Here is a 12,345-nt window from a genome sequence, read left to right on the forward strand (position 1 = left end):
GAAAAAAAAAATCTCTAATTTCATCAATCAGAAATGGTAAAGATGAAATAACAACAGACTCCTGACAAATTAAAAAAATCCTTAATGAATATCATAAGAAACTCTATTCTCAGAAATATGAAAATCTGAAGGAAATAGACCAATACTTTGAAGCATGCCACCTTCCTAGATTTAGCCAGAATGAGGTGCAAATGTTGAACAGGCCTATACCGAGTTCTGAAATAGCATCGAGTATACAAAATCTCCCCAAAAAGAAAAGCCCAGGACCAGATGGTTTCAGATCAGAATTCTACCAAACCTTTAAAGAGGAACTAGTACCCTGTTTCCTCGAAAATAAGACAGTGTCTTATTTTAAGGTGTGCTCCCAAAGATGCCCTAGGTCTTATTTTCAAGGGACATCTTATCTTTCCTGTAAATAGATCTTATTTTCGGAGGATGTCTTATTTTCAGGGAAACAGGGTACCTATATTACTCAAACTTTTTCAAAATATAGAAAAAGAAGGAATACTACCCAACACATTCTATGAAGCAAACATCACCTTGATCCCCAAACCAGGAAAAGACCCAACAAGAAAAGAAAATTATAGACCAATATCACTAATGAATATTGATGCAAAAATATTGAATAAGATCCTAGCAAACAGAATCCAGCAACACATCAAACAAATTATACATCATGACCAAGTCGGTTTTATCCCAGGGTCTCAAGGCTGATTCAATATACATAAATCTATAAATATAATTCATCACATAAACAAATTAAAACAAAGAACATATGATTCTCTCAATTGATGCAGAAAAAGCTTTTGGTAATATCCAGCATCCATTCATTATCAGAACACTCAAGAAAATGGGTATAGAAGGGACATTTCTTAAACTGATAGAGGCCATTTACAGCACACCCACAGCCAATATCGTATTGAATGGAGTTAAATTGAAATCATTTCCATTCAGATCAGGAACCAGGCAAGGTTACCCATTGTCTCCACTGCTTTTCAACATTGTAATGGAAGTCTTAGCCATTGCAATAAGGCATAAAAAGGCGATCTATGGTATTCATATAGGGTCAGAGGAGATCAAACTTTCACTCTTCACAGATGATATGATTGTATATCTGGAAAACACCAGGGATTCTACTACAAAACTCTTAGAAGTGATCAAGGAAAACAGCAGTGTCTCAGGTTACAAAATCAACACTCATAAATCTGTAGCCTTTATATATAACAACAATAGTCAAAGTGAAAAAACAAGGACTCTATTCCTTTCACAGTAGTGCCAAAGAAGAAGAAATAGTTGGGAGTTTATCTAACAAAGGACATGAAAGATCTCTATAAAGAGAATTATGAAACTCTAAGAAAAGAAATAGCTGAAGATGTTAACGAATGGAAAAACATACCATGCTCATGGCTGGGAAGAATTAACACTGTTAAAATGTCCATACTACCCAAAGCAATATACAATTTTAATGCAATCCCTATCAAACCTCCACTGTCATACTTTAAAGATCTCGAAAAAATAATACTTCATTTTATATGGAATCAGAAAAAAAACTCGAATAGCCAAGATATTACTCAGAAATAAAAACAAAGCAGGAAGAATCACACTACCAGACTTCAGACTATACTATAAATCTATAGTGATCAAAACAGCATGGTACTGGCACAAAAACAGAGAGATAGATGTATGGAACAGAATAGAGAACCAAGAGATGAACCCAGCTACTTACCGTTATTTGATCTGTAATAAGCCAATTAAAAACATTCAGTGGGGAAAAGATTCCCTATTTAACAAATGGTGCTGGGTGAACTGGCTGAAGACCTGTAGAAGACTGAAACTGGACCCACACCTTTCAACATGAACTAAGATAGACTCTCACTAGATTAACAATTTAAAATTAAGACATGAAATTATAAAAATACTAGAAGAGGGTGGCACCTGTGGCTCAAAGGAGTAGGGCACTGGCCCCATATGCCAGATGTGGCAGGTTCAAACCCAGCCCTGGCCAAAAACTGCAAAAAAAAAAAAAAAAAACTACAGAAAGTGCAGGGAAAACACTTGAAGAAAGGGGCCTGGGTGAATATTTATGAGGAGGACCCCCAGGGCTATGAAGCAACACCAAAAATACACTACTGGGACCTGACAAACTAAAAAGCTTCTGCACAGCCAAGAACACAGTAAGTAAAGCGAGCAAACAGCCCTCAGAATGGGAGAAGATATTTGCAGGTTATGTCTCTGACAAATGTTTAATAACCAGAATTCAAAGAGAACTCAAACATATTAGCAAGGAAAGAACAAGTGATCCCATCGCAGGCTGGGCAAGGGACTTGAAGAGAAACTTCTCTGAAAAAGACAGGCGCACAGCCTACACACATGAAAAAATGCTCATTGTCCTTAATCATCAGAGAAATGCAAATCAAAACTACTTTGAGATATCATCTAACTCCAATAAGATTAGCCCACTTCACAAAATCCCCAAACCAGAGATGTTGGTGTGGATGTGGAGAAAAGGGAACACTTCTACACTGCTGGTGGAAATACAAACTAATTCTTTCCTTCTGGAAAGATGTTTGGAAAACACTTAGAGATCTAAAAATAGACCTCCCATTTGTTCCTACAATTCCTCTACTAGGTATATATCCAGAAGACCAAAAATCACCTTATAACAAAGATATTTATACCATAATGTTTATTGCAGCCCAATTAATAATTGCTAAGTCATGGAAGAAGCCCAAGTGCCCATCGACCAATAAATGCATTAATAAATTGTAGTATATGTACACCATGGAATATTATGCAGCCTTAAAGATGGATACTTTACCTGTTTCATGTTTATATGGATGGAGCTGAAGCATATTCTTCTTAGTAAAGTATCTCAGGAATGGAAGAAAAAGTATCCAATGTACTCAGCCCTACTATAAAACTAATTTATGGCTTTCACATAAAAGCTTTAACCCAATTATAGCCCAATAATATGGGGAAAGGGAGGGAAAGGGGGAGGATGGGCGGAGGGAGGGTAATTGCACACCTATGGTGCGTCTTAAAAGGGTACATGTGAAATTTACTAAATGTGGAATATAAATATCTTAACACAATAGCTAAGAAAATGCCGTGACGGCTATGTTAACCAGTTTGATGAAAGTATTTCAAATTGTACATAAAGTCCGGTGCTCTCTCTCTCCCTGGGTTGCTCGGGTCGGCTTTGGTGTTCCAGCTCTCCCACTCCCACCAACTGCCGCTGCCACGTTGCTCCCTGGCTGGTACATCTTCCCTGATGCAGCACCGGGACAACCCCACCGTGCGCAGGAGCCGGTCCTCGGGCCGCAGTGGCTCCATGGACCCCTAGGTAGTCAGACACCGACTCCACAGCCGCTGCTGCCTTACGGGTCCCAGGGAGGTGGAGGGGGGTCCCCAGGGGGGGCCCGTGCCTCGCCGGCCACTCCTGCTGCTCTTGGCCACCGGTCCCAACGCGACAGTGGGCGGTCCAGAGCCGACCCCGTTGCTGCCCCCCTCAGCCACAGCCTCGGTCAAAACGGAGCCAGAGAACAAGTACCTGCCCAACTCAGGGCGGAGAAAGACTCGCTGGGCCCGTTCTTCACTCTTACCAGGCAGCTGCTGTCCGCAGAAATTGAGAAGGTTCAGAAGGAAGATTCAAAAAAGGATGGAGGAGAAGAATTACTTGGATTTTTCTCGTAAGAATATGAAGCTAAAAGAGTGGGTGTGGATACCTGTCAAGCAGTATGTGGGCAAGATTCTTGGACCACAAGGGAATACAATCAAAAGCCTGCAGGAAGAGACTGGTGCAAAGATCTGTGCTGGGAAAGGGCTCAACGAGAGACAAGGCCAAGGAGGAGGAGCTATACAAAGGTAGAGACCTGAAATATGCCCATTTGAATTTGGATCTACATGTCTTCACTGAAGTCTTTGGACCTCCATGTGAGGCTTATGCTCTTATGGCCCATGTCATAGAAGTTTTTTATTACCAGATATGATGGATGATATCTGCCAGGAACAATTTCTAGAGCAGTCATACCTGAGTCTTCTTGTGGACGTAGGGTACCAGTAAGAGGTCGAGGAGCTGCACCCCCCTCCACCTGTTCCTAGGGGCTGTGGTGTTGGACCACCTCCTGGGGCTTTGGTGCGTGGTACTCCAGTGAGAGGAGCCATCAACGGAGGTGCCGCGTGCCACCCCCACCTACTGTGAGAGGTGCTCCAACACCAAGAGAACCAAGAGCACCAACAGCAGGCATCCAGGGAATACCTTTGTCTCCATCCCCTGCACCAGAAACATATGAAGAATATGGATATGAGGATACATGTGCAGAAGAGAGTTATGAAGGCTAAGAAGGCTGTTACAGCCAAGAGCCAAGGAGATTCGTAACATTATGACTATGGACATGTGGAGGTACAAGATTTGTTTTTTTTTTTATTTTGGGGGATTCATTGAGGGTACAATAAGCCAGGTTACACTGATTGCAACTGTTAGGTAAAGTCCCTCTTGCAATCATGTCTTGCCCCCATAAAGTGTGTGAAGCTTATGGCCAGGACGACTGGAATGTGACAAGGCCATCGCTGAAGGCCCCTCCAGCTAGGCCAGTGAAGGAAGCATACAGAGAGAACCCACATGGATGTTATTAAAATAAACATGAGGGGGAAATATCAGTTATGAGCAAAGTTGTTACTGATTTCTTGTATCTCCCAGGATTCCTGTTGCTTTACCCACAACAGATAAGTAATTCTCAAGTGTTTTTCTTCGTGGTCCCCTTCTCCCCACCTTATTCCATTCTTAACTCTGCATTCTGGCTTCTATGTGTAGTATTTTAAAATGAGTTAAAATAGATTCAGGAATAGCAAATTAATTTTTTAACTGTGTAGATGCTTTTTTGTTGTTTAAATATACAGAAGTATACCTTTTATATTAAAAAAAATTGTATATAAAACCAGCACATTGTACCCCAAGATTGCACTAATGTACACAGGTATGATTTAATAAAAAAAAATCTGTATGGCTAAATATAATAACATTCTCAGGTGCTAAGTGTTAGAACATCCTTTTATGAATATGAGAGAAAGGATACAGTTTACCCCACAAAATACATTAAGCCTCTACAGAAGACAGACTCTCAGGAATTACTGAGTAAAAAGACATGCATATGCACAATTTTAATATTAAATAGCTGTAGTCAGATTACCCACCAAAGTGCTGTGATAGGTACATGGTCACCATCAGTTTCAGAATATACCTGTTTTCTGCATCCTTTCTTGGATGTTAACATTCTACTAATTTTTGGACAATATGCTGTCCATGTGTCTAATAAATCATGTTGTTTCATTGTTTCTTTCACTCCAGTTTCTTAACTAAGAGTCACCTTTCAATCATTTAATGTCTGAGTTTTCTTTTTTCTGAGTCATCTGCTCAAACCTTGGGGTCTGTGATGAACTTTCTCCCCCCACCCCATCCCACTGAAGTCTACTAGCATTGGCTGTTTGCCAGATCTGGGATTGCTGTAAGCTCAATTTCTCACCTTTTCCTTTTATGTCGGTGAAATAAAAATAATGTATGTTGGTTTAGGTTCAAAAGGTTTTTTCTTTTTTCAGAGTGTATTGCCCTACACAATATAAAATGTGAACAAATGAGGCTTCTCCAGGCCTTTCCTCTCTGTCAAGAACAGAGAGCCTCAGGAAGCCTAGGGAGAATTTCATACAGTTCTTGCTGTTGAAGGTTCTCTTTTCTGACCTATGTGCTTGTGAGCAGTCATTTCATATCCCAAAGATTGTGTTTACTCATCCACATAATAAGGATAATGTTTTTGAAGATTCACAGGGATACAGCTTTCCATACATGCTATTTCATACATGTTGCACCATAACTGATAAAATACCTTTAAGATGTCTTGAAGATAAAGATGTCTTAAAGGTATTAATAGATTAATCAGGCCAGGCACCATGGCTCACACCTGTAATCCTAGCACTCTGGGAGGCCGAGGTGGGCAAATCACCCAAGCTCAGGAGTTGGAGACCAGCCTGAGCAAGAGTGAAACCCTGTCTCCATGAAATACAACCTGGGTGTTGTGGTGGGCGCCTGGAGTCCCAGCTAATTCCTTGGGCAGCTAAAGCAGAGGATCCCTTGAGACCAAGAATTTGAGGTTGCTGTGAGCTATGACGCTACAGCACTCTACCCAGGGCAACAGAGTGAGAGTCTGTCTCAAAAAAAAAAAAAAAAAAAAAAAGAATCATTCTCATCCCATAAAATTTTACTTTGAAAGCCTAGAATATTTTACAACATGGATACTCATATCCTCCACATGCACAAGTCCTTAAAGAGTAGTTCAGGTCTGAAATTCAGACCCCAATCTTTCACTGGACTGTGGCACTGCCACTGACTATGTTCCTTCTTGTCCTCCTACTATAAAAATGAGTCTCCCTGAACCTAGAAGAGACCTGTACAATGTAGACTCATGATCCAGGAACTGAAACATTTCTACACAGCAACAGAATGATGAGACAACACAGAACTGAGAGAAAATATCTGTAAATTATACACCTGACAAAGGATTAATATCCAAAATATATGAGAAACTTGACTATAAAACAAAAACTCAGTAACTGTTTTAAAAAGGCCACAAAGCCATACAGACATTTCACAAATGAAGACAAATGGCCAAAATAAGAAAAAAATGCCCAACATCAACAGAGGAAGACTAATGTAAACCACCATATAAATCTACTCTTGTTAGAATGACTACTCTTAAAAATACAAAAGATTGATAAGTGTTGAAAAAATATGTGGAGAAAAGAGACACTTGTATTCCTGTCTACTACAGGCATATTCACAATAACCATGACATGGAATTGACCTAAGTGTCCATTATTGAATTAATGAATAAAGAAAATATGGTATATAAATGGATGAAATATTACTTAGCCATAGAAAATCCTATAATTAAAAAAATCCTATAATTTTTTATCACATGGATGAACCTAGAAATTATGTTAACTAAAATGAGTAACATACAAAAGTATAAATACTCCATGATTTTATTCATATGTAGGCTCTAAATAAGTTTGTCTCATTGAAGTAGAGAGTACAGTAGTATTACTAGAAGCTAGGGTTCTTAGGAGGGAGAGGGATTGGAAAGATGAATATGAAAGGATACATATTTACTGTTAGAGGAGGAATAATGTCAAGAGATCTGTTGTATATAGCCTGGTGACTATAGTTAATGATATATTTTATCTTCGAAAACTGCTAAGACAATTGATGTAAACTGTTTTCACCACAAAAAAAGGTAACTTTGAGGTGAGGCATTTGCTTATTAGCTAGAAATAAGCATTCAAAAATCATTCTCCAAAACATATTTTACACAATACATACAATTTTGTCAATTTAAAAAATAAACTGCTCAGAGCCCATAGCTCAGTGAGTAGGGCCCTGGCCACATATACCAATGCTGGTGGGTTCATGCCTGGCCCAGGCCTGCTAAACAACAAAGATAACTGAAACCAAAAACAGTTGGGTGGTGGGCACCAGCAGTCCCAGCTACTCAGGAGGCTGAGGCAAGAGAATTGCTTAAGCCCAAGACTTTGAAGTTGCTGTGAGCTGTGATGCCACAGCACTCTAGCCAGGGCGATATAGTGAGACTCTGTTAAAATAAAATAAAATAAAAAATAGAACAAAAAAATAACTAATTTAAAAAATATGATAGGATAGCAGTATTCCCAATACTAAGTCTGTGTCTTTGTTATGTGCTTAGCTACACTGCGTTAAAAAAAAAAAGTAGATTTTGTGATGTTTTTGTCATTTCACTAATCATAAGCATAGGAACTCAAATATTAACCAGCATGTGTAGGTCCCAACATAGAACATGGCAGAAGCCAATGTACTTTAGGGCTTTTATTTTAACCTCAGGTCTTCTGGACTTCCTGTGGCAGTCCAGATGGTGATAATAGGAAAAATGCTCAAATTCCAGGTAGTAATAATGAAGACAAAAGGCCAAAATAAGAAAAAAATGCCCAACATCAACAATCAGAGAAAGACAAACGTAAACCACCATATCGATTGGCCACATTGTGAATGTGATAAACAACTTTGTATCCAAAATCACTAAAGAAAATGAACAAGGAGTTGGCTACAGTTAGGTTACTCAGAATGAAAACGGTGGACTGTGAATTGCTTCCCAAGAAGTAAATTCCCCAAGATTGCAATATAAACCAAATTTTAAATCCACATACACCATTCTTTTTTTTTTTTTTTTGTAGAGACAGAGTCTCACTTTATGGCCCTCAGTAGAGTGCCGTGGCCTCACACAGCTCACAGAAATCTCCAACTCCTGGGCTTAAGGGATTCTCTTGCCTCAGCCTCCCGAGTAGCTGGGACTACAGGCGCCCGCCACAACGCCCAGCTATTTTTTGGTTGCAGTTTGGCCGGGGCCAGGTTTGAACCCGCCACCCTCGGTATATGGGGCCGGTGCCCTACCGACTGAGCCACAGGTGCCGCCCGCACATACACCATTCTATTATCTAACATTTAATATGCACGCCCCAAAATAGAAGAATCTGCATCGAAACATATGTTGTGATATACTTATTTCCTTAAAGAACTAAATTCAAAATTCGTCCCTTATGACTAATTCTACTAAAGATTTCTAAGATGTGTTTAATCTTAAGCAATTTTCTAATTCTGATGTTTTTCTTTATATATCATTTATAGCATGTTAAGGCCCACTGTTTATAATGCTATGCCTTGTCTAATATTTTTCACATTTTGGGTTGGAATCTAGTAACATTTTATTTTTACAAGCAATGTCTTACAATGCTAACTAATTTAACACTGTGGTCCATAGACAATGCATCTCTTTTTTCTCAATGAAGCAAGCAGAATGTTTTAATATAAACCCTATAAATGCTCCCAAACTCAAAAAATAAAAAAAATTTTTTCACTACATTAAAAAAATCTGGGTTCTCTTCAGAACCCAAAACATGCTCATGAAAGGACATGGGGTGGAGGAAACAGTGAGAAAGATCTTAGTCATAACACATGAAAAAAAAAAACCTAGAAGGGCTGAGGTTCATGTATAGCTGAAGGTGAACATAAAGAGATAGCAAAGAACTACAGATAATTAGAAAATAACAGAGTCGATTGTGTAGGCTGGGAACTCATGTCCTCTTTTTATATCAATAATCAGAACCACCTCTACATGTAGCTATTTTCTATCTCTTACATGGAGCTGCAAACTTACCCCAACAGGAATAGTTACTGCTAATTATGAAACACCTGATACACCTAGTGCTATCTTGTGTTTGTCCTCTTCATATGTAAATGTCAACATAAACTGTGAGTTATGAAGCCTCCCCAGTTTTACTTAAAACGATAAGCCTGGGCAGCCCTGTGGTTCAAAGGAGTAGGGTGCCAGCCCCATATACCAGAGGTGGTGGGTTCAAACCTGGCCCCGGCCAAAACTGCCAAAAAAAAAAAAAAAAAAACACACAAAACTTGGCCTAATAAAGTCAACCAACTCATTTATGTCAATTACAAAAAAAAAGTGAAAGTAATAATAAAGAAAAATTCCCTCAAATAGGACTCTTCAATTGAGAAAAAATTTAACTTAATGTACTCCCCGTGGAATTACACTTCCAAATTATACCCTTAGATTTTATAAAAGCCATTCTTACAATCTCTGAGTAGGTCATATAAAGAATACTTCATATATTTTAGAAGAAGTAAATTATATATTAGTTCTAGAATGAGTAAGAAACAATAAAATTTTCATTAAAAAATTTTAAACTGGCTCAGTGCCTGTAGCACAGTGGTTAGACCACTGGCCACATAAACCTGGGCTGTCTGGTTCGAAACCAGCCTGGGCCTGCTAAACAATGACAACTACAACAAAAAATGGCTGGGTGTTGTGGCAGGTGCCTGTAGTCCCAGCTACTTGGGAGGCTGAGGCAGGAGGATTGCTTGAACACAGAGTTTGAGGTTGCTGTGAGCTATGATGTTGCCACAGCAGTCAAATCAGAGTGATAGATGGTGACTCCGTCTCAAAAAAAAAAAAATTGCAGTTAAAAAAGTTAAAGTAAAAAAAATTTTGATTTTTGAGAAGTAAATTGTTTTACCAAGCACATACTAAAGTAATAAAGTAGAATGGATTCGGAAATGCTTTTTATGTGAGAACTTGATGTGTTTTAATAAAAGGAAATTGTTTTTAAGAGTGTAGTGCACAGAATGAAGTGTTATCCTGCCACCAACATTAATTACCCTATCCAACCTTATTCAAGGTTCTAAGTAATAGATGGTAACATGTTACTGAGCAACAGAGAGAAATAACATCTTTAATTACTTTTATTCTAATAGGCTTTAATCTTCAAGTAACTTGAAAAATATTCCCATAGTTTATATTTTTATTCCTTATTTAGATGAATGGCCATTAAGATGGCTATAATGAAGATTATATAGATATATAATCCCCCAAAGCTATTTCTGCATCTTGAACTGCTGTTTACAAAATTTTATCCTACAGGCTAGGTGTAGTGGTTCATGCCCGTAATCCTAGCACTCTGAGAGGCTGAGGTAAGAGGATCACTCACTGAAGTATTTCAAGACCAGCCTGAACAAAGGAGACCCTATCTCTACTAAAAATAGAACAGTTAGCCTGGCATAGTGGTTCTTTAGTTCTAGCTACATGGGGGACTGAGGCAGGAGGACCTCTTCAGCCCCTAAGTTTGATTTTGCTGTGAGCTGGGCTGAGGTCCATGGTACTGTGGGACATCATGAGACCCTCTTTCAAAAAAAATTATCTTGGGTTGCGTCTGTAGCTCAAAGGAGTAGGGCACCAGCCCCATATACGGGAGGTGGCAGGTTCAAACCCGGCCCTGGCCAAAAACTGCATAGGCCTATGCCACCACACATGGCGAGTTTTTCTATTTTTTAGTAGAGACCAGGATCTTGCTTTTGCTTAGGCTGTTCTCACCTCCCATTGTGCTAGGATTACAGAAGTGAGACACTTCACCCAACCAAAATCAAAATGCTTCTAACCATATAGAGACAAATATTACTCACAACACCTACCTTTGAAATAATAGCAGTCTTATAAGTCACTCACAAACAGCAATTCCAGATAGATATTCTTGTTTGTTTTTTTTTTTTTTTTTTTTGCAGTTTTTGGCCGGGACTAGGTTTGAACCTGCCACCTCCAGCATATGGGGCTGGTGCCCTACTCCTTTGAGCCACAGACACCGCCCCCAGATAGATTTTCTTAACGCATCTCACATTTACGTGTCCTTAAGATTCCTTGGAAGAATCTATGAATGATGTCCACCTAATTCAGCAGGGTCTCTCATACTTGTGATGCAGCAAAAACTGACCACATATTTTCACACACGATCTAAAAACGAAGGCACAGCATCAAGTAACTTGACAGTTAAATTATGTCAATATATAACTTCCAAAAGAAATCTAAGTTTTTAATGCAAAAAACATACTTTGAATGTAATTTTAACTCACACACAAAAAAAATTACTATCCTGCTCCTATTAATTGTACATATATATAAATTGTCCAACAATTGTAACACTGGATTCTTCCCTATAATTAATACTCTGCTTTTATACAATTATACATCTGTACAGTTTCTCTCTGATCTGAATTCTCTTAAAGTCTGACCAACTTTACATTCCACTTTTACTTGGATTCACATATTCCCTTGTAAGATGCACTGCAGTGTAAAGGTCTTAGCAAAATAACTAATAAAGTGCCATGAAAGCTATGTTAACTAGTGTGATGAAAATGCGTCAAATGGTCTGTGAACCAAGTGTATGGTGCCCCATGATCATACTAATGTACACAGCTATGATTTAATAAAAAAATCAATAAAAAAAATAAAGTCTGACCAACTTACGGAAGGTTCCATGCTAGTACCAATTTGCCTATGCAAAAAAAAAAAAAAAAAAAAAACCTGTAATAGAAATAAAGGTATTGTAATACTCTTTATAATAGTTTTCTCAATATGAACACTTTGGTGCACTCTAAGACTTTTACTTTCTGAATAGTATTTTGACAGTTCTTACGTTTTTAATCACTACCAACCAGTATGACTCTGTTAAGTAATTATGCCTTATTAAAGCATTTATTAAAGGTTTTCCCACTTTCTTTACATTTGTAGGATTTTTCTCAAGTATGAATTCTCTCATGTACAGTAAGGTAAGAGCACCAAGTAAAGGCTTTCCCATATTCTTCACATTTGTACAGTTTCTCTCAAGTGTAAATTTTGCTCATGCATTGGTTAAAGGCTTTCCTACATTCTTTAGTAATGTTTCTCTTCAGAATGTATCATATTTAGTAGGGTATAAGCA

General features: G+C 38.4%; 1 pseudogene; it reads left to right on the top strand.

Moving 5' to 3' along the window:
- Nucleotides 1-3,271: 3,271 nt before the first annotated feature.
- On the top strand, nucleotides 3,272-4,635 carry LOC128597493 (KH domain-containing, RNA-binding, signal transduction-associated protein 1-like; annotated as a pseudogene).
- Nucleotides 4,636-12,345: the final 7,710 nt, after the last annotated feature.

Source organism: Nycticebus coucang, chromosome 10 (assembly GCF_027406575.1).
Source record: "Nycticebus coucang isolate mNycCou1 chromosome 10, mNycCou1.pri, whole genome shotgun sequence".
Classification (NCBI taxonomy): domain Eukaryota; kingdom Metazoa; phylum Chordata; class Mammalia; order Primates; family Lorisidae; genus Nycticebus; species Nycticebus coucang.